Genomic DNA, 20,842 nt, shown 5'->3' on the forward strand with positions numbered 1-20,842 from the left:
TCGCTCCATCAGCAGCTCCGTCGTGACACGCGAAGCCTCCACGCGGCTTTCCATGACAAAATCTCTTGTTAAAAGTGAAATCTGCCGGACAATGGCTGATGTCCAGCTCTTGTGATAACCAGAGAAATTGCACACGATGGTCCCGGCTACACAGAGCGATCCGTTTAGAAATGATCTGATGGTTTCTGCCTCGTCGTCGCAGCTCGGAGCGCGGCGCGCCATTATGGGCCGTCCTTAAAGCTGTAGTAACAGTCCATATTCTGTGTGAAGCCCGTAAAATTTTCACCGAAAGCCAGATACATTTTTCGAATGGTTTCCAGCTGCATGTCTCTAACAGTTTCTGAAAAAATTCGGATGGAAAAAAAGCCCAAATCATTCTGCCATTTCCTGACAATGAAAATCCGACAAAGGAGCTGGACCACTCCTCCCACAAGGCGTGCTCTCAGGCAAATGACGCAACTGACAGGCGTGGAAAAACTCACGCATGCGCACGAACGTTCAAGCTTGGCTGACGTAAAAACATATGAATCAAATCCATATAGTTTTTGAAAAAATAAAAAGGACCATTACTTTATGGACAGACCTCGTATATATATATATATATATATATATATATAATTTTACTAAGCAAACATTACATACACAAATGTTGTTTTTTTTTTTTACTTTTTTCAAGACAAAACCAAACATTACTCATTGGAAAAATGAGTTTAAACTTAATTATGTCTCTGTCATTGACTAAATCCAATAATGTTTTAAAAGTAGTTTCTTTTATACAACCCCAATTCCAATGAAGTCATGAGAGTTAATATTCCAGAATTGATGTCTGTGATGTTTAGATCACTGATCCATATTCCTTTGAGACAATCCATTGTTAAAGATCAAACCAAAAGCTTTGGACTGTTTGAAAATGTTTGGTTGCCCTATATTTTCTTTTCTTTTTTTATTTGTAAATAATATTCAAAAAGCCCCTTATGTTCTTGTATTTGTATTTTCATGTATGCAGCATTTCAGGATTTTGTACAGGACCTGTTTTGTTTGGATTTGATTCATAAATAAATAAATAAATAATTTATGTATTTATTTATTTTAAAGGAGATGCTGTTGTCTCCTTCAAGGATTGTGGTGGCGTCATGGTTTGTACGTGATTTAAGAGGTTTTAATTTGTCATCTGATGGCTAATAATCACATTATTCCCTTTGATCGGTTTTGGTGTACAGAGTCAGTCTGCAGATGAGTGTCACGAGGTGATTTTTAGGACTTTCTGTAATTTGTTATGAAATAATACTGAATTTATGTGGAAATGATTGTTGTACAGAAGCTTCAGAGATCTGTCGCTGAGATAGATGATGACTGGAGTGAAGTTTTAAGCAGAAACGAGTTGATAATCACTTAATGCCGCCGTCTCTGACTGACTTCTTCGTCAGAGAGGAAGGCTGTCAATCAAACCTCGCACTCCAGAGATGGCCAATCACAGCAGAACCAGTGCTGACCTGGTTCCCTCCCTCATAGTGTCATAAGTTTCAAGTGAGCGAGCAGGAATTCTCTGCGCGTGAGCAGAAATTAACTTTGTGTGAGCAGAAATAAGCTTTACGTTAGCAGAAATCAAGTTTGAGCATGCGGGGGGGAGCACTGGCCCTCGCACGCAGGACCTTTGTGCGCATGCACTAAGATAATTTGCACTTGCGCAGTTAATATCTACGCGTGAACACATTTTTACACAAGTGGGGTTTTGTCACTGATCGCCACAAGAGCGAGTGGTTGCATCAGCGCTACGCATGAGAGCGCAGCTGGTCTGATCAATTATAATGAGATGTTAAATGTATCATAAACTTACTTTTACAGCTGCACAGAAGAAGGAAAGAACATGCAACTGTTTTACCAAGCCATGACAATGTAAAACATGACAAATAATTACCTTTTTAGATGGCTCCAAATGCTGTCTCCAGCTCGTTCAGCACGAGCACACACGCATGTGCCAATGGCGCTCTGGCTGGAGCAGTCCTCTGTGATTCAGGAAGCGATTCGAGCCATTTTCAGCAGCCAACATGCAGAGAAAATGATTAATCCGCTACAAAAATGATTTTATAGATGTAGGGCCCAGCACAGAACGCGTGGCAGCTGGTGGAACAAAGCACGGCGTCCAGCTGGGAAGACAGCACGTGGGATCATCATGACGATGTGCATGCAAGTGCACAAATCAGAGTTGTGCAAGTGTCAGGGCACCTTTATAAATTAAAAAAATTTCAGCGGTAAAATGGCCCCAGTCTCCCCTACCAAATCCGAGCCTGCAGTACGCTGAGTGTCAAGCTGCATGTGCGGGGGGTTCTCTTAAGTTCTCCTTAGGATAACTTTTCTCCTGCAGGAGGAGAATGCGGCTATGGGAAAGGATCTCTAACACACCACAGAACCTTCATGCACTTTCCCACGGAAAGCATGTGAGGAACAAAAAAAAACATCCTGTGAATTAAACAGTAGACAACTCTTTTCTTTCCCACAGCAACAGAGTCCCGGTAGTCATAATTGACATGTTTACATGGCTTTGACAGATAGGCTGATGAATAAATTGTTGTTGCGCTGTTTCTAAATCAGAACCACCACATCCACAATCAGTGTAGAGAAATGATCATTTTTCCGTTGGCAGAAATGTAAATAACAAAGTAAAGTACAAATATGTCAAAATTCTACTTAAGTACAGTAACAAAGTATTTCTGCTTCGTTACATTACAACACTGCTAGTAGATACACAATGCACAGGTCCCCAGTGCATCACCTAGGTTAGACTGAAAGCCATTAGAGGGGCAATGTGCAAAGTGCATGAGTAGGCATCGCTAACATTTAAAATTTTCTAGTGGCCAATTGACCAGATTTGGTAGTCAATACCTTGGGAATATTCATGCCAAATTTGGTGCTGGGACGACTAAATGCAGTTTATCTGCAGAAAGACTAATTATGACAACAATGAACTTTGATCTCTGCCCCCCCATTAAATTCAAGTGGCGTTAAAACAGTTTTTTTTTTTTTTTACATTATTCTTATTTAAAATGGAATTAACTATGCAGAATTTCATACAAGTTTTGTTTTCCTGGCCAAATATTCACACAAAATTTAATTAATTCATTCCTGTATGGGATTTTCGAGTGACACACATGAAGGTGCACACTGATGATAAAGAAAACCAAACTGTACAAACTCTATGTCTTGTTTATGGTGAGTGTGTGTGTGTGTGTATATATATATATATATATATATATATATATATATATATATATATATATATATATATATACCGCCGCAACGCGCGGAATTCGTCCGCTCCTCTTTCCATGACAAAAACTCCTGTAACAGTGGAATGTGCCGTTCATTTACAAACTGGACGCTGTGTTTTGTCCAGGACGTCCTCTGACTAGCACAGGAATTGCAGAAGACGTGGACATCAGCACTTTTTCGGCACGTTGAGACAGACGTGCGGAGGAATTCCGCACGTCGCGGCTGTGCCGCATGGCGCAAAGCAACACCATGATGAAGCCTCACAGGACATGTTCTGGCATGTCCAGGCTCATCCACAATTTCTCGGATAGTCACACGACTGAAAAACCACCAAAAACCGTCTGAAAACCATCTCAAAGCCGTCCTGTGAGACCAACATGGAGGTGGTTTTGTGCCGCGCCATGAGCGGCACGGTGGCGCATCCCTCCGCTTCTCTTTCCATGAAAAAAACTCCTGTAACAGTGGAATGTGCCGAAAAAGTGCTGATGTCCACGTCTCCTGCCATTTTTGTGTAAGTCAGACGACGTCCCGGATCAACAAAGCCTTCATGTTGGAAATGATCTGGTTGTTTCAGCGGGGTTTGAGCCTGTCGATCGGCACTCGGCGCTCTCAGCAGCTGTGGGCGGTCTTTAAACCGGCTGGAGCACTCCTTAATCTGTGTAATCCCCATAAAATCGTCCCTGAAAGCCATCTGAATTTTCCGAATGGTGTCCACCTGGAGGTCTCTTACAGTTTCTGGAAAAAATTGATGCAGCAAAGCTCCAAATCGTTCAGACATTTATTCGCAATAAAAATCTGATGAGAGGGGTGGACCACTGCTCACACAAAGCCTGCTCACAGGCGATTGACGCAACCGACAGGCGTGAAAAAACTCACGCATGCGCACGAAGGTTCAAGCTTGGCTGATGCAATCACATGTGATTCAAATCCATATGGTTTTTGAAAAAAATAAAAAGGTCGGATACTTTTCTAACAGACCTCGTGTGTATATATATATATATATATATATATATATATATATATATATATATATATATATATATATATATATATATATATATATATATATATATATATATATATATATATATATAGGATTGGACCGGCTCTAATCAAAATCATTGATTCTGAATATTAAGAATTGGAATCAGTACCCAGCCTTACTTTGTAGTGGTTGGTGGTGGTGATGTTTGCATTTTTTTCCCATTTTCCTTAAATTTGGCACAACTGTGTAGCTACAAATGACTGTTGTGTTTCACAAGAGCCTGGCTGTTGTGTTTGACAGAAAAGTGTGTGTTAAATCCAGGAAAAAGAATGGAAGCTTTATTTACAGCTATGTACATCCACCTGTTGCTCACTCATCCCTTCACCAACAGCAACTGCTCCCCCAGGGGAAGATCCAGCATTTTATAGGGGCTGAGCTGCCCCCGGTTTCTCCAGACACCACACTGGCTTTCTTTTTATTACTTTTACTCAATACTTTTACTTTAAATACATTTTCTATGAGAAATTTAATTTTGATACTGAAGTACAGAAATGTCAGATACTTTAAGACTTTTACTCAAGTAAAATTTTTAAAGGAGACTTTAACTTTTACCAAAGTAATTTTATGGTAAGATACTTGTACTTTCACTCAAGTATCACTTTGAGGTACCTTTCACAACACTGTCTACTAGGCATGTGGAGATTAATTGATGCAAATTGGTATTTAGATACGCGAGTGCATCGATTCATTCAGTGTGCATCGATTCAGTTGACGGGTTGAATCATTTTGCATCACTCGCAGCCTGCTTGCAACACTTTTTTCCAAGGCACATTGAATGCACCACGGATGATTTGGGACACCGGAGTGGCCATTGTTTTGAGCGTCTTTATCTAGAAAATTATTATTTCTCTACATTGCAACCGGTCTGCTTGAAGCTTGAAGCAGCGAAGCAGTGCTTCGACCCACTGTTCACTGGTTAAATGGAATGCATTTATAACGCGCTTTTCCATCTGCATCAGATGCTCAAAGTGCTTTACAATTAATGCCTCACATTCACCCCGATGTCAGGGTGCTGCCATACAAGGTTAAGATTTGAACCGAGGATCCTCTGGTCTCAAGCACAACACTATAACCACTAGACCATCACCTCCCCTCTGGGTCTCTGCTTCACTGGTTTTCAGAAGCAGCAAGTCCACTGGTGCGAGCAGCAGTCAGGATGTAGACTGAAGTTTTCCATCAGGTAAAGGAAATAATAATAATATCCTCTGTTTTATGGGACTAAGTGCACAGCTCCAAAGCGCCACACAGATTTAGTTCAGAATTAATAACTTCAGAGTGAATTGCTGTTTTAAATCAAATGACACCTCTTTCCAAACATTACAATAAACAATAAACTATAACTGGCCAAATGTTTTTTTTTTCCCCCAAAATGAGACGTCCTCCGTTTCTTATGGATTACATCCTGACATGCAGCCAGCTGAACAGCTCAGCTCAGAGTCTCTGGAGTTAAATTTGTGCTGTTAATATCTGAAAGGAAATGGATTTTACAGATTTATTTTTTCTGTTTATGTCCAGAGATCAAGGATCCATCATGTACATCAAGGATCCAGTGACCACGTCCAGATTCTATCGATTTTTTTTATGTCCAGAGATCAAGGATCCAGTGACCAATTTCATATTTATTTACTTTAAGACTCAAGAAAATATTGTTGACATTGAAAACTTAAGTTTAAACTGAAAGTCTAATTTTAGTACACAGAAAATTCACAAGAGGTATTGATAATGGAATCGATAAGGAATCGGCAATAAGCGGAATCGATAATCGAAGTGATAGACAAAAACTTATGAATACCCACGCCCTATATTACACCAAATCACATCGTATCACATTGTAAGGAATTGAATCACCATCAAATACTTGTACATATCAAATCGCATTGAATCGGGAAAAGGGATGAATCGTATTGTCATGTATCACTATATGTATCGTATCGCTGGTATCGAGGCGAGTATCAAATCATTATCAGTGATGAGATTCACATGCCTAGTATCTACCTTCAATCTGCACAACCAAATTCAGTCTATTTCTGTAATACCACAATTACACATTGTGTCAATGTGCAGGTCTTCTTTCTGGAAACGTATGACATCACCAAGGCCTGTAGCCTCCCTGCAGGCCTTCCTGGTGATGAATTGTAACTGTAAAACAGACCCACGCCTGCTCTTATCGCTGAGCCGCGGTGGCTGTTGAATAACTGTAATCCACAGTGGCTTCCTCCAGGTGGCTCGTGTGGTTGGTTGGTTGCACTTCACTCTTCGAACCCGTCTTTTCACCTGTATTTGTTTGCAGTTTCTCATCCATGTCTCTGTCCAAACACGCTGAGTGTTCGTGTGAATGCAGGACACCTGCTGCTGTCCACTCCTCCCTTCCTCATGCTGTTTTTCTGTTTTACGGCACGATCAAATGCTGCGATCGGTTAACTCCTATCTGTGTTGTTGTGGTCGAGCTCTGTGACTGACACAGCAACTGAACTTGCTTTTACATAACCACCATAACTGTCTGTGGCTGCAGCGTGTGTGCGTGCGTGCATGTGTGTGTGTGTGTGTGTGTGTGTGTGTGTGTGTGTGTGTGTGTGTGCGTGTGTGTGCATGTTTTTGTGCATTTCTTTGTGCAATCTTTTGGCTGCAAAGTTTATTGTGTACAGACGTTTAAGTGACAATTCAGAACCCGATCAAGCAAATACACATTTTTGTTTGCGGCGCTTAAGATTGTGACATTGATTATCTTTGCGATGTTCAGTATAGTAGCAGACCAGCCTGGAGACCCTGTGACCAAACTCTGGGAGCAAAGATTAGAAAGTGGTTTTGGCTTCCCTACACTGAGCAGCCATGTTTGAGAGAGAAAGAAGAAGTCTGCTACAGTTACAAACTCCTTCCTGTGGGGTTTTGTGGATTTGAGTTTTAGAACATTACTACTGTTACACAAGGAGAAATAAAAACTGTTTTCTTCTCTGATTTTGTCCATTTCTGTGCATTAATGCTCACTGTGTCACACACAGATCACCACTCGACCAAGCCCCTCACTGTTTATTGCTATTGCTGCTAAATTAATCCAAAACCTACCTACTTGTTCCTGTGAAGGTGTGACCATGCTTTTTTTTCTTTCTTAGTTTTTAGAATGTAACCAGTGTTAAAAAAAATCTGAAAATAATAGCGATTTGTCACATTTAATAAATTCCTGTGCGGAAACGCTCTCACTCACACCTCATTCACTTTGCACCCCTTTGATCATCACCTTTGCTTTCCTTTCCTTGCTTTCGTGGTTAAATTCCTAAAAAATAAATCCTTTCTACTGGCTTGTGCTGAGTTATGAATGTGCTTTTGAAGTTTTAAATGTAACGGCCTCTGTGGCTCACAAAATAAGGGCTTATTTCTCTGATTAAGAACATTTGTGTGCAGAACATGTCTGTATGTCTCACTGAGTGACGATCACAGCTGCAAATAATCAATCATCAGCCACGAATCCACAAGCCATCCAGCAAATCAGCAGATGCACCTTTGGGATTCATTCATTCATTCATTCATTCTCCATACCTACTCATTGCAATTAAGAGTCTGTTTTGGCCTCTTTGTTGCTCAGGATGACGAGTGCTCCATTGTCCAGACGTTCCTCCATATGTTTCCTTCTAAATCCAGCGCGCCAGACTTAACTGTCCTTTCCCGCTTAGTGACAGACACGTGTGGATCATGAGATACAGTCACACAGTGTTTTACATATTTACAGTCTAGACACACACAGTATTCACCCTATTGAGATATCCCATACCCCCTTGCACGCCAGAGAGTTGCTGCAGTCTAAATAGCATAGAGAAACCACATGACAACAATTGCTAATTAACATTATACTGCCAAAATGTACATTTTATGCCATTTGTCACATTAATGAGAGACTGCTGCATGAGACCCTGAAAACTTGCTAAACAAATATTCCAAATATTCCGTGTCTGCTACATTTAAGCTGCGTTTAACTTCATAAATGCAAACTGAATTTCAGACATCTTTTATATATATATATATATATATAAAGCGCCTTGGGGCAACTGTTTGTTGTGATTTGGCGCTATACATGTGCTCTGATGTCACTGTTTATCTCCATAGAAACTACCCAAACAATCTTTCATACAAACTGTTTAAAGGGACATTACAGTGTTGTGGTGGAAATTACGGCAATAGTGTGTGACAACTACATTTTGTTTAAAAAAATCACAACAGTTGTATGACATTGAATACCCCAATTATGTTTTGATTATTTTACTGATATTTTATTCAGAGATATTTTAAAACATTAGAAAAAAATTTTTTTTAACATTCATTTTTATCATTGAAGATCAAAAGTCTCGGTGTGGGACATATAATGATGCTGAAAAAAGGTGAAAAAGTCATCATAGACTACTAGAACAAATTTCTTAAAACACTTTCATTGTAAAGATAACTATAAAAGTGTGAAATTTCCCCTTTTTTCTGTTTTTCATACAATATGATCAAAGGACATAATAAGTGCCCGTAGTCTAAGAAAGACAAAAGTACATTCAGGTGTAACATCACTTAAATGACGTTTCCTCCTACACACAATCAACAACACTTTAGAAAGATTGAGAGGACTAAGGCCAGTAAGAAAAAAAACAGTGCAACATATTTCGTACAAGTGTGCACACACTTTATTACACTGATCAACACAATTTTTCTTGCATTGGCCTTAATGAGATATGCCATAATCCTTTGCAAGCCAGAGAATTACTGCAGTCTAAACAACATAGAGAATCCACATGACGGCAATTGCAAATTAACATTTTCCAATCAAAATGTAATGTTTTTATGCTTTTCATCACATTATTAAGACACTGCATTAAGACCCTGAAAATTTTCTAAAACAAATATTCCAAATAATCTGTGTCTGCTATGTTTAATCTGCATGGAACTTCATGAACACAAATCGAATTTCAGACATTTTATATATATTCCTCTGGAACAAACAGGACAAACATTGTTGTAAAGTATAATAATCAGTACGTTAAAGAGCAAACTTCACTTTCCCCCAGAATGACATGAACAGGAAGCGATCACAGCTCACAGCAACTCCCACTGAAAATAACGGAGAAACAACCTGAGCTTCTGGCATGTGTACGTAAAACAAACACAACAACGACTATAAACCCAGAGAATATATTCACAAGAGTTTTAGGCACAATATACAGAGCTTTATGTTGCCATGTTCATGCTGTTGTCCGTGTGCAGCGGTTAAAGTGCATGCTGATCAGCATCCAGTTTTCAATGTTAATGACATCTCGCAGCGCAGCGACCTCGTCGAGGTTTTGTGAGATTTTGCGGGATTTGAAACCTCAATAGGGCGAATGGAGTTTTTCAATGGATTTTGGGAAACGTGGGGGCGCTAAATCTGAATCTGGTGTTAGATTTTGCCAATCACATCATGTTTTTGAGATATGAAAACATATTCCTCATATCAAGCATTGAAGCAAAAGCTGCAGACTCTCACACGTCTCCGGCATCATCTTGAGAACCATCCCTGGTTCTCAAGACAAGGCACCAAAGTGGCTCTACTCTACTCTTTTCTACTCTCCTATTTTACTCTTCCTTTTTAGATATTTAGATATACCTTTGTATACTGGCATAGTTCCACCTTAGAATTGGAATATATTACTGAATTTTCATGAACAATATTACGGATGTTGTTCACATTTCGTATCACCAGTTATCCATCTTCCTGATGAAGTGGTATAGAGGAGGATTTTCTTAAAAAGAAATCCTGAAAGTTTAGCTACAAATTGCCAGAAGGTACATCTGAGATGCCAGCCTGGATTTGATCTGTTTTGGTGAAAGAAAATCCTTCTCTGCTCTACTCCACTATGAAGCTAAGAGTAGTGATGCAAAATGCAAAGTTTGCACTGTGCACAATTTCTCCAATCACAGCCACATAAGCCCATAACCTCTCCTGGGTTGTCTGGGTGTCTTGGTGGCTTTCCTCACTCTTCTACTTCTTGCACAGTCACTCAGTTTTTGAGAACTGTCTACTCCATGCAGATTTACCATAGAGTGCCATATTGTTTGTATTTCTTTGTTACCGATGTAAATAAAGTCCGAAACACATTCAGCGGCAGCTTCACCATCAGAGAGCCTCGTCCAAAACTACCATAAAAGACTCCAAGCTGCCATTGATGTTAAAGGGGGCAACACACAGTATTAAGAACAGGGGGATGTAAACTTTTGATCAGGTTCATTTGGGTAGTTCTCTTGTCATTTTGATTTAAAAAGAGGAAACACAGTTGTTTGACAATAAATGGCTTCACCCAACTACTAACCATGAGTGAAAAAAAAAAAAGTTTTTGTGTTGTCATTCATATTCTCTTAAAAATGGCCAAAAAAGGCAAAAATTCTGCCAGGGTATGTAAACTTTTGAGCACAACTGTAGATCATTTTCCTTTTAATAATGCCATCACAAACTGCAGTGAGATTGCATTGTTTTAAACATATTTTCATTTGCTATTTAAATTAGCACAATTTGCACTGTAATGGGGACTTGGCGGGGTGGTGGCCAAGCAGTTAAGTGCACTTGTGTGTAGTCTGGAAAGTTCCCACTCCAAGGCTATCTCTGCCCATTCTCCATGAAAGGTGGAGTTGCATCAAGGAGGGCATCTGGCATAAAACATGCCAAATCAACATGCAGATCCACGTCAGAGTTGCTGTGGTGACCCTGAGTGAAATGAGGGAGAAGCCGAAGGGACGTACTTTGGAGTGTAATGGTGGCATTGTGACCAGAAGATCCTCAATTTAAATCCCCTGTCACACTGGAAAAAAACAGTCAGGGCCCATGGGCAAGGTCCTTAATCCCCATGTTGCTCCCGGTGTGTAGTGAGCGCCTTGTATGGCAGCATCCTCACATCGGGGTGAATGTGAGGCATAATTGTAAAGTGCTTTGAGCGTCTGATGCAGAGGGTAAAGCGCTATATAAATGCAGTTCATTTACCATTTAACAAAATCAATTCAATAGATTCCAACCATGCTGCGGCACATATAAACAGCTGACAGATGACCAGCAGTAACAGCAATCATTATTCAATTGCAAGTTGAGCAACAGCACCTGTGGCGGTCGTTGTTGGTATGGAAATTCGATTTTTAGTCTGCATGGTTGGGTTGGCTTATTTTACACTAGATTCCCTTCCTGATGCAACCCTTTTCATTTATCCAGGCTTGGGGCCAGAACCCAGAGTGTACTGGCTGCACAGCCCATGTGGCTGAGTTATTCATAAATATTCATAAAAATCAATTAAACTTACCACAGCTGCTCATCACTTGAAAACAGTCCATCCCCCCTTATTTCTTTATAAAGAATTCAATAAACCAGTCATGCAGTGATCCATTTCTTCTTATCATTCAGTCATCATGTATTATAAAACAGCTAAGTCAAAATTTGACAAAAAACTAAACAAAAACAAACTACTACACTTAAAATCTAAACACCAAAAACAAACTTAAAGGCGATGTTCTCTGTTAGCCTAGATTGACTTTGCTCAATACCACTCTGATCAGCCCACATTGCCGATGTAGCTGCAAGCTAGCTATGTGTCAAAGCCGCAATGTGTCAAAGAACATGCCCAGTCTAGCAAAGTCAAAATCTGACTGGTTAACAAATATGACAATTCCCAACATGGTCTTGGTTTGATTTGGTTTAGTTTGTATGAGCTGATCTTTGTATGAGCTAATCTGGAAGCAACACAGCTCAGGGAGTTACGGAATATCAAGGCTGGGACATAACAACTGGCCATAACTGTCCACCCCTGGAACCAACAATACAACAAGAACTAGGACAAAACAACACGATAAATGGGACAGACAGCAGCAGGAGGAATTTGTGTTGCTTCTGTTGGGCTTTCATGGTTTTTAAAGGACAGTGTGCATCATCTACATGGAGTTACATCAAGCACACGTCAGAGCACACTTCAAGTGTCTGCATGTGTCAGGCAAATCATGTCTGGTACCTTAAATAAGATTCGGAGAATAAAACACCTTGAAATTGCTGATTGCTGGTGGTTTCTTAAGGGCCCCTTCACACATAGTATGAATCAGTACAAATCAGGGTGAATCATGGCAGAACCACAAAAACATCGAGCGCATGCACGATCGGGTGACTGTATCGTGTACGTGATGGTATTGTGCATGTGACGGTATCGTGCACGTGATGGTGTCGTGTGAGTAGTAACACAGCGCGAGCAGGTGGGACATGGTGCACCACATCGTGCCACTGATGTGGAAGAAAATACAATAAAAACCAGCTGTATAATAAGTAGGGATGGGTATTGATAAGATTTTATCGATATCGATGCCATTATCAATTCTGCTTATCGATCTGATTCCTTATCGATTCCCTTATCGATACCTTGTGAATTTTGTACTAAAAGTAGGCTTTACAGGTTTTCTATGTATTTCATTGAGTCTTAAAGTAAATAAATATGAAATTGGTCACTTTATCCTTGATCTCTGGACATAAATAAAAATAAACAAAACGGTGTTTCGCTTTGAAGTTATTAATTCCGACCGGATTCTATCGTTCTAACTTGACTCGGCAGAGAGCCGCGCAACGTTTGGAGCTGTGTGAACAGAACGGAGGACAATTCTCATTTTTTTCTCACAACAAACGAGACGTTATGACATCATAACAGATGTAGGGAGCAAAAAACGCTGTGGGAGAGATCATTGAATACATTATCAACCTTTTAATATTGTTTGGTAAATTCCATATTCATAAATGCAGAGTACTGAAAAGGAATTTACACAGACTTCTAGCTGAATTTGAACAATATATAAGCAGTATTAAGCTTTAGACGATCCCAAATGTCATAAAACTGTCACACTCTCTAAGGATTTGTTTTTAAGAGAATTAATGTTCAAGAAACCCTTTACTTTTGTTATTGTACAATTTATTTTCTATCTCTTTCTATTGTGGCCTTGTCCTTTGTTTACCATTACCGTATTTGTTGAAATACAATTTTGAAAAAAACAAAAACAAAAAACAAAAAAAAAAAAAAACATGGAAGAGACAAAAAAGTGATTCTTGGTTTATTTATTTATTTTGCCATTAAAATTGGCTATCACTCCTCAAAATCAAATAACTCCTCAAATAACTTCTCAAGGCCAGGTTGACTGAGTCCGAGTGAGGTTTGCAATTCAATGTGGGAACAGCCGTGGAGGCATCATGTGTGTGTTTGAATGCGGAGGATTGTAGATATCCCTCCGCTCAGTGCTTTCGGCTCTGTGGCTTTGCAGCAGCAGGCTGCAGCGGAGGTGGGGGGACCCACTGCTGCTTGGTGGGAACAGAGACTTGAGTCGCTAAATACCAGAAAAGTCTCTAGTGATGCCAGGAAAAGTAGCTAGATTTGTCGCTCGTCGCGTTTGAGAAAATAAGTCGTCAAGAGGGTTTGGAAAGTCACCACATTTAGCAAGAAAGTCGCCAAGGTGGCAATACTGATGTGACATTCAGATCGCCTGCTGCATGTCCACATGAACTGATGGTCCGTTCCAGCTGGGACAGCCTCTCAATGTGCAGGCTGTGTGTGCTCTCCAGCCCGTCGCAAAAGCAATATATGTTTTTATGTATTTCCATGTGAGGACAGCAAGCACACACACATGTGTCTGTCAAAACACAGTACAACAGCAGCCGCTGTGAGCAGACACGCCCCCTGTCCGTTCAGCGCCCAGACCAACGTGTCACTCTGTGTTATGTGGTCATTCATTTTCATTGTTTGTTATGTAATTGTGTATGTAGATATTGTTGTAATTATTTGTATACCTGTTCTGGCTGTGGTTTCTGTTTTTAATGTGTGCACTGAGCAGTCATCATCTGTCAGTGTGCTGTGATCAGCTGACAGGCCCCTCCCCATGCTGTGTGTGATTAGACCTGGCTGTCCAGCCCAATGTGCAAGTGTGCCCCCCGCACACACGTGCGAGACACACATTTTTGAATGGCCACACATTTTCAAGTGTCAAGCGCGAGGTGTTAGATGTTTGTGTGTATCATCTGGAAATTGGCCGACACTTGCCGTGAGAGGGATCAAATGGGCTCGCACAGTGCACATTCTGTCTTTCAGCCGCTGGCGTGTGCAAACAGTTGTAGCAACAGGTGTACGAGGCATTGGAGGTAGCTTTGATTTTACACATACTGCATACGATTCCTGCTTCATGTGCAAGTCAACCACATTTGTACTATGTGTGAAGGGGTCCTAACATACATTAGGTACGTGTGCTAAAAGTGGAGCCAAACAATAAACTGACTCCAGGCCTCAGTTAAACTGAACACGGCACACAGAACCAGAGTACTTAATCTGCTTCTTGCCGACTGATTTATGAGGCCTTCTTCAAGGTGCCAGGAAATATTTCCAGCCCTGATAGGAGTCAAATGTTTTTAACGTCTGATTAAAGTGAAACCGAGGAGATTAACTGTGACGACAGTTGAGAAATGAAGCTGTCGTTGAAGTTGAGAGGCTGATATTGAGCCCGGACTGTTGGCGACTGTTACACCGAGGTGGATAAATCACCTCACAGAACCAGACGGTGACATCGCAAAAGCAACTGTGTCAAAGGAAGAACTTTAACCTTTTTACTTTTCTACCCTTATTCCATTAATCACCTTGGCTTCCTCAATCATGCTTTTCTGAACCTCTAAATGTTTCCTGAAGACATGAGCTCTCCTGTGAGGCAAACTCAAATTACTCTGTCATTTGTTGAAAGTCTCTGTTCTCTTGGTCATTTTTTTTTTTTTTTTTGAAAAAGATAAAATAGATATAACTAAATAAAGACATGCACTGTGACACAGACCCACTGGGATGCCTCCTTCAAAGGATATAAAGTGAAACATTTTGTAATAAAGCTTTCATATTGATAAATTTATTGTTTTTACAAAAAAAAGCAGACCAGAGAGTGTGTTGCAGTTATAGAGGAATCATGCTTCTCAGCCTCCCTGGGAAAGAACATGCCAGGGTACTAGAGAGGAGACTGAGACCGTCAGTTGAACCTCAGACTCAGGAGGAACAATGTTGTGGAATGGTGGACCAGCTCTTTAGCCTCCCAAGGTTATTAGAAGTGTCTTGAGAGTTGGACTGGGTCTGTCGAGGTGTCCTGTCTGGGACACTGTGGGATTATGGGGTACCAGAACTGCTGCATGCCAGAGGCTTCATTTAGTCCAAAACTCTTGAAACTACAATTTCCAGATTTCAAATTCAATTTTCAATTTATTTTCATTTATATAGCGCCAAATCACAACAGAGTTGCCTCAAAGTGCTTCACACAGGTAAGGTCTAACCTTACCACCCCCAGAGCAACAGTGGTAAGGAAAAACTCCCTCGAAACCTCAAACAGACCAGACTCAAAGGGGTGACCCTCTATTTGGGCCATGCTACAAACATAAATTACAGAACAATTCACGGACAAATATATCGAAATGCTATTGGTGCACAGGACAGGAGGATCGCCAACATGAACTCCCATCTCTGGATGGAGCTGCACCTTAAACAGAGAGAAAAAACAGAATCAGGCATCAGAAAGACAAAAAAATACTGTATAATTTGCCAGCATTAATCAACAAGAAAAACAGAGAAATACTAAGGTGATCGCCGGCCACTAGCCCTAAACTTATGATGTAACTTCCATCTTCCCTCAAGACAATCCGTCACTCACAGCCAATCCTAGGAGCCCGAGAAGGTCACATGGTCCAGAGACATCAGTCTGAGTCTCTCTTTACAGCTAACTGTGGCACCCCAAACCCATGTGAAAACCCATTTGTGAAACTCTGTCCTATACGAATACAATCCCAATTCCAGTGAAGTTGGGACATTGTGTAAATGTAAATAAAGACAGAATACAATGATTTGCAAATCCTCTTCAACCTATATTCAATTGAATACACCACAAAGACAAGATATTTAATGTTCAAACTGATAAACTTTATTGTTTTTGTGCAAATATTTGCTCATTTTGAAATGGATGCCTGCAACACATTTCCAAAAAGTTGGGACAGTGGTATGTTTACCACTGTGTTACATCACCTTTCCTTCTAACAACACTCAATAAGCCTTTGGGAACTGAGGACACTAATTGTTGAAGCTTTGTACAAGTAGATGGAATTCTTTCCCATTCTTGCTTGATATAAGATTTCAGTTGTAGCGATGAAATGTGTTAAGTGACAACGGTTTTCTGAAGTATTCCTGAGCCCACGCGGTAAGATCCTTTACACAATGATGTTGCTTTTTAATGCAGCGCTACCTGAGGGATCAAAGGTCATGGGCATTCAGTGTTGGTTTTCTGCCTTGCCGCTTACGTGTAGAAAGTTCTCCATATTCTCTGAATCTTTTGATTATATTATGGACTGTAGATGATGGAATCCATGCAATTGCATTCCTTGCAATTGAACATTGAGAAACTGTTGGACTATTTTTTCATGCAGTTGTTCACAAAGTGGTGATCCTTGCCCCATCTTTACTTGTGAAAGGCTGAGCCTTGAAGAGATGCCCCTTTTCTACCCAATCATGACACTCATCTGTTTCCCATTAACCTATTCACCTGTGGAATGTTCCAAACAGGTGTTCTTTGAGCATTCATCAACTTTCCCAGTCTTTTGTTGCCCCGTCTGAGCTTTTCTGAAATGTGTTGCATGCATCACTCAAAATGAGCAGATATTTAATATAATCTACCTGCCTCCCTGCATAGCACGTAACATTTTAATAAAAAAATACATTTGCACTCAGCTGTATTTTGGGCATGCTTTTTTCCTTCTTGTGAAGTCTGTTTTGTTATATTGTTTATTTTATTCCCAGTGTTGAATGAAAACTACAAACCTGCAGCCTTCCTCAGACCTCTGTGCCATCCTCAGAGGCTTGAGCTCAACAAAAAAGAAATCTTATCCACCTTGACACTTGCAACAATTCATCATCTCAATGTTTCCTGCTTTGTCCAACTTGATGTCATGCTATATAACATAAAGTCTGTGCCATGTTATTTTGTAGCCTATGACACATTTGTTCTCAGAACTTGGTGGATGAAACTATTCTCTAATCGATTCCAGAATCACAGAAAAATTATCTACAGCTCCATGTTGTCTCGTGCACATCGCAGGTGGAGAACACGTTTGGAATCTGGTATCGAAGGTAATTATTTATAATAGATATATTGTCATGGATTGGTAAAACAGTTGCATTTTCATTCCTTCTTATGAGTTAGATTGTATATCTGTAAAGTTGTGTTTGTTATGGATCTAACATCTCGTCATAATCTAATTTCAAGTTCAGATGCCCTGAGCACAGTGAAACGCAGTGTTTTCAAATAGGTTGTGCAAAGTGTACGACTAGTTCACACAAGCGGCATGAAATTTATGCATTCCAGAAATTTTGAACATTTCAAAATTTTCTTTGTGCACTGGCCAACCCAGTCTTACTTTTGTTTTTGTGCCCTGTCACGAAATGCACCAGATTTTTGTGATTTTTTTTCATCCCCTTCTCCTAACTCTAACCATAACTATGGTTTTAGTGTCTACCCTCCCCTAACCACAGCCATAAACCCTCCAGACTGCCCCCGCCACCCCAAATGTCATGCACCCCATCACAAAATGACGAAATGAAAAGCGGCCCATTTTCGCGCCCCCGTCACAAACTCATAGATTAATGTACTTTTCGTAATGCCACCACAAACTGCCATGAGACTAGGTTGCACTGGCACACAGTTCATGCACAGTTTATGATGAGTTTACTCATTGGCACGTCAGATTGCATGCCAGTGAGTAAATTTGTGCAGGATTCAAGGTGCCTTTACACAGATGTGAACATATAAAGAGAGACTGGCAGGTAAAAAAAAAAACAAAAACAACAAAAAAAACCAGACATTTTAATATAAAAAAAATGTTGAAAAGATGCCTGTTCTCCAAACAGTCACAGTCATCAGTGCTTTCATCTCCTCCTGCAGAAATCCTTTTAACCTCCACCCGCCCTGCTTCACTTTCTCCCCCAAACGGGAATACCTGCCTTCCTCCCTCCTTCTGTTTCTTTCGTTAAGGAGAGGAAAACGGTCAGCAGCCGTCTGGCTTCCTGGAAAGAAAAAAATCCTGACCAAAGAAAGAGAGAGTGAGCAAGAGGGGGAGGAGGCAAAACGGTGGGGGTGTACAGAGAGAAAATAGAACCAAGAGTGTCCGCTGGATTATGTTTAGACAAAGACCCCCACTGCTGTCATTTTCCCGCCACTACAGCTTCCTGTTTCCTGGAATCTGGCAATGTGTCACACAAACACGGACCTGTTCGGGCCATGCGGTGCCAGCTGCTTCCCTGTGATGCAACAGCAGTGGCCGGCCAGCCCTCCAGACATCTGGGCAATAAAGACGTGCTTTCAGAAATCCCTGGGAACATAATCCCACCATTCTTTTATCAGATTACTTAAAATCACCTTAAAAAATGGCGGGGAGAGAAGGGGCAGAATCCCATTCACCCAGTGACAATAATAAAACAGATTATTTTGAACGATATCTGTCAGTGTCTGGATAATACCAGCATTTTTTATTGTTGGAGGCTGTGAATTATTGTCATGCGACTAAAAGATGAGTAATGTGTGCATTTGTCATCTGTGTTACCAGTGACATTAAGGCAACAGGTTTTTATTTTTATTATTCTTTATTTTTGTCTGGTAACTTTTTTCATATTCTTCTGAGATACACGAGAGAAAACAACACTGCCAATAACTAAAAGTGCACGTGCATGTGGTTGGGAAAAAAAAAAAGACATCAGAGGGATGATGCAAACCCTGCACACTGTGATATATCCATGTCCAAATGTCCATGCTACCAATCAATCACATTTGCTAATCAATATAAACATCATCTCTCTAGCCCTACTGGTTGTAGAGATACATCAGAAAATATATTCCAGCACTATGTTTTGGTGACTTTGACCTTGACCTTGACCTTTGATCCTTTCCAACAACCACTTTGAGACATCTGCCCAAGTAAGGGTTAGGGTTCGGGTTTAGTTAGTCTCTCACCAGGTTTGGTGTAGATCCGCCCAGCCATTATTTAGTTATCTTATTCAAAGAGACACACACACAAGCTATTACAGGGTTAAAAAAATTCAATATCTGAAGGATGTTTTCTGATATAAACTCATGAATTGTCACATGAGAATCAGTTTTTACTTTCACGGATACATATCCCGAAAGGCCACGATCTATTGATGCATTCCAGTTGAACTCAAAGTTCGTAATTTCCCATTTGTGTGTTGTTTCAATTGAAAACACCGCCTGAAGTCAGAATTCCAACTCAAACACCACATAGCCCATTTCTGCATCAATAGTAGTGGAAGTTGTAGTTTTTACTGGACTTTCAGCCCTTTTGTCTTTTTTGTGTTCAGCTTCTTACCCTCTGGAGTCCAAGGGCATTTTTTGGACAGTTCACTCGCCTGGCATAAATGTTTTTTTTATTGCTGTTAACAGCATTCCCTGCATCCCATAATCAAGTTTTATGTCTCTTTTTTTCAGGACAACCTGTGCTTTCAGAATATATATGTTTTTGTTGTTATGTTTTTGTAATAAAGGTTTACAATCAAAAATAGGCAAGGAAAAAAAATAAAGCAAAAAAATAATTTTCCACACACATTTATTCAAAACACATAGCAAAACTATAATAAACACTGTTTTGACACTTTATAAAGGTAATTTGAGGTCTTGTGTGAAAGACTGTACAACAAAAAAGTTCAAACAATAACACAAATGCACATTTTGAACAATATATACAAAATGGTCTATGCGTTTTGTTGTCCATTGATATGGTAAACAGTGCTTTACGTGGAGAAAGCAACAGAGTTATCAGTAACATTCACATGCAAACCAGTGGAGCAATCCTGATAGTACATACTCTTTGTTTGAGTACGTGGATTGTCATAAGCGCTCGCCGTGTGCCCCTCCTTTCACTGATCCTGTGCGTAATGGTGCAGAGCGCACTATGTGCTAATAGTATGTACTCATTGTAACACCCAGGGGGCTATTCAAACGGGCCCAACTAGTAACATCACACTGAAAATGATCTTGCCTTTTCACGTGAGGTAAATCTGCCCTACGATTGGATTTTTGGAAAACCATGTGACAGTGAACCAATTCCGATTGGACACTGCACATTGTGCACGTCATCACACAGCTTCGTAACAGGGTTGACTGTGTGTATTACGATGCAATAAAGACAATAATTAAAGAACTAAAACTTTTCCCTCACAATGCAAGGAAATTTGTCTCCTCAGCTAAGTGCTCACACACAATGTCATTCCCAGGATTCTCCAAAGAGAATCACTGCAATGACGGTCATAGATCACTGTTTAGTGTCCATATGTCAGCCATACCAGAAGCAACAGTACTCTAAGACTTGAACATTCAACCTCCTGCAAAAAGGTCAAAATATTGGATCTGCCTGGAATAGAAACATCATTTGGAATACTTCACAAAAAGATGTGGATGTAAAAATATCTACATTTGTGACACACTATGTTCCATCAT

General features: G+C 40.2%; 1 long non-coding RNA gene across 2 annotated transcripts; it reads left to right on the forward strand.

Annotated features, from left to right (window-relative positions):
- The first annotated feature begins 3,370 nt into the window (after positions 1-3,370).
- On the forward strand, positions 3,371-19,863 carry LOC117509087. Of its 2 annotated transcripts, XR_004560234.1 has the most exons (5): positions 3,371-3,381; positions 13,519-13,531; positions 14,176-14,181; positions 17,435-17,564; positions 19,853-19,863. It is a non-coding gene; the product is annotated as an uncharacterized LOC117509087 (long non-coding RNA). The 2 variants fall into 2 exon arrangements; XR_004560233.1 differs by lacking the exon at positions 19,853-19,863 and having other exon boundaries at positions 17,435-17,738.
- Positions 19,864-20,842: the final 979 nt, after the last annotated feature.

This window comes from Thalassophryne amazonica, chromosome 4 (assembly GCF_902500255.1).
Source record: "Thalassophryne amazonica chromosome 4, fThaAma1.1, whole genome shotgun sequence".
NCBI lineage: Eukaryota > Metazoa > Chordata > Actinopteri > Batrachoidiformes > Batrachoididae > Thalassophryne > Thalassophryne amazonica.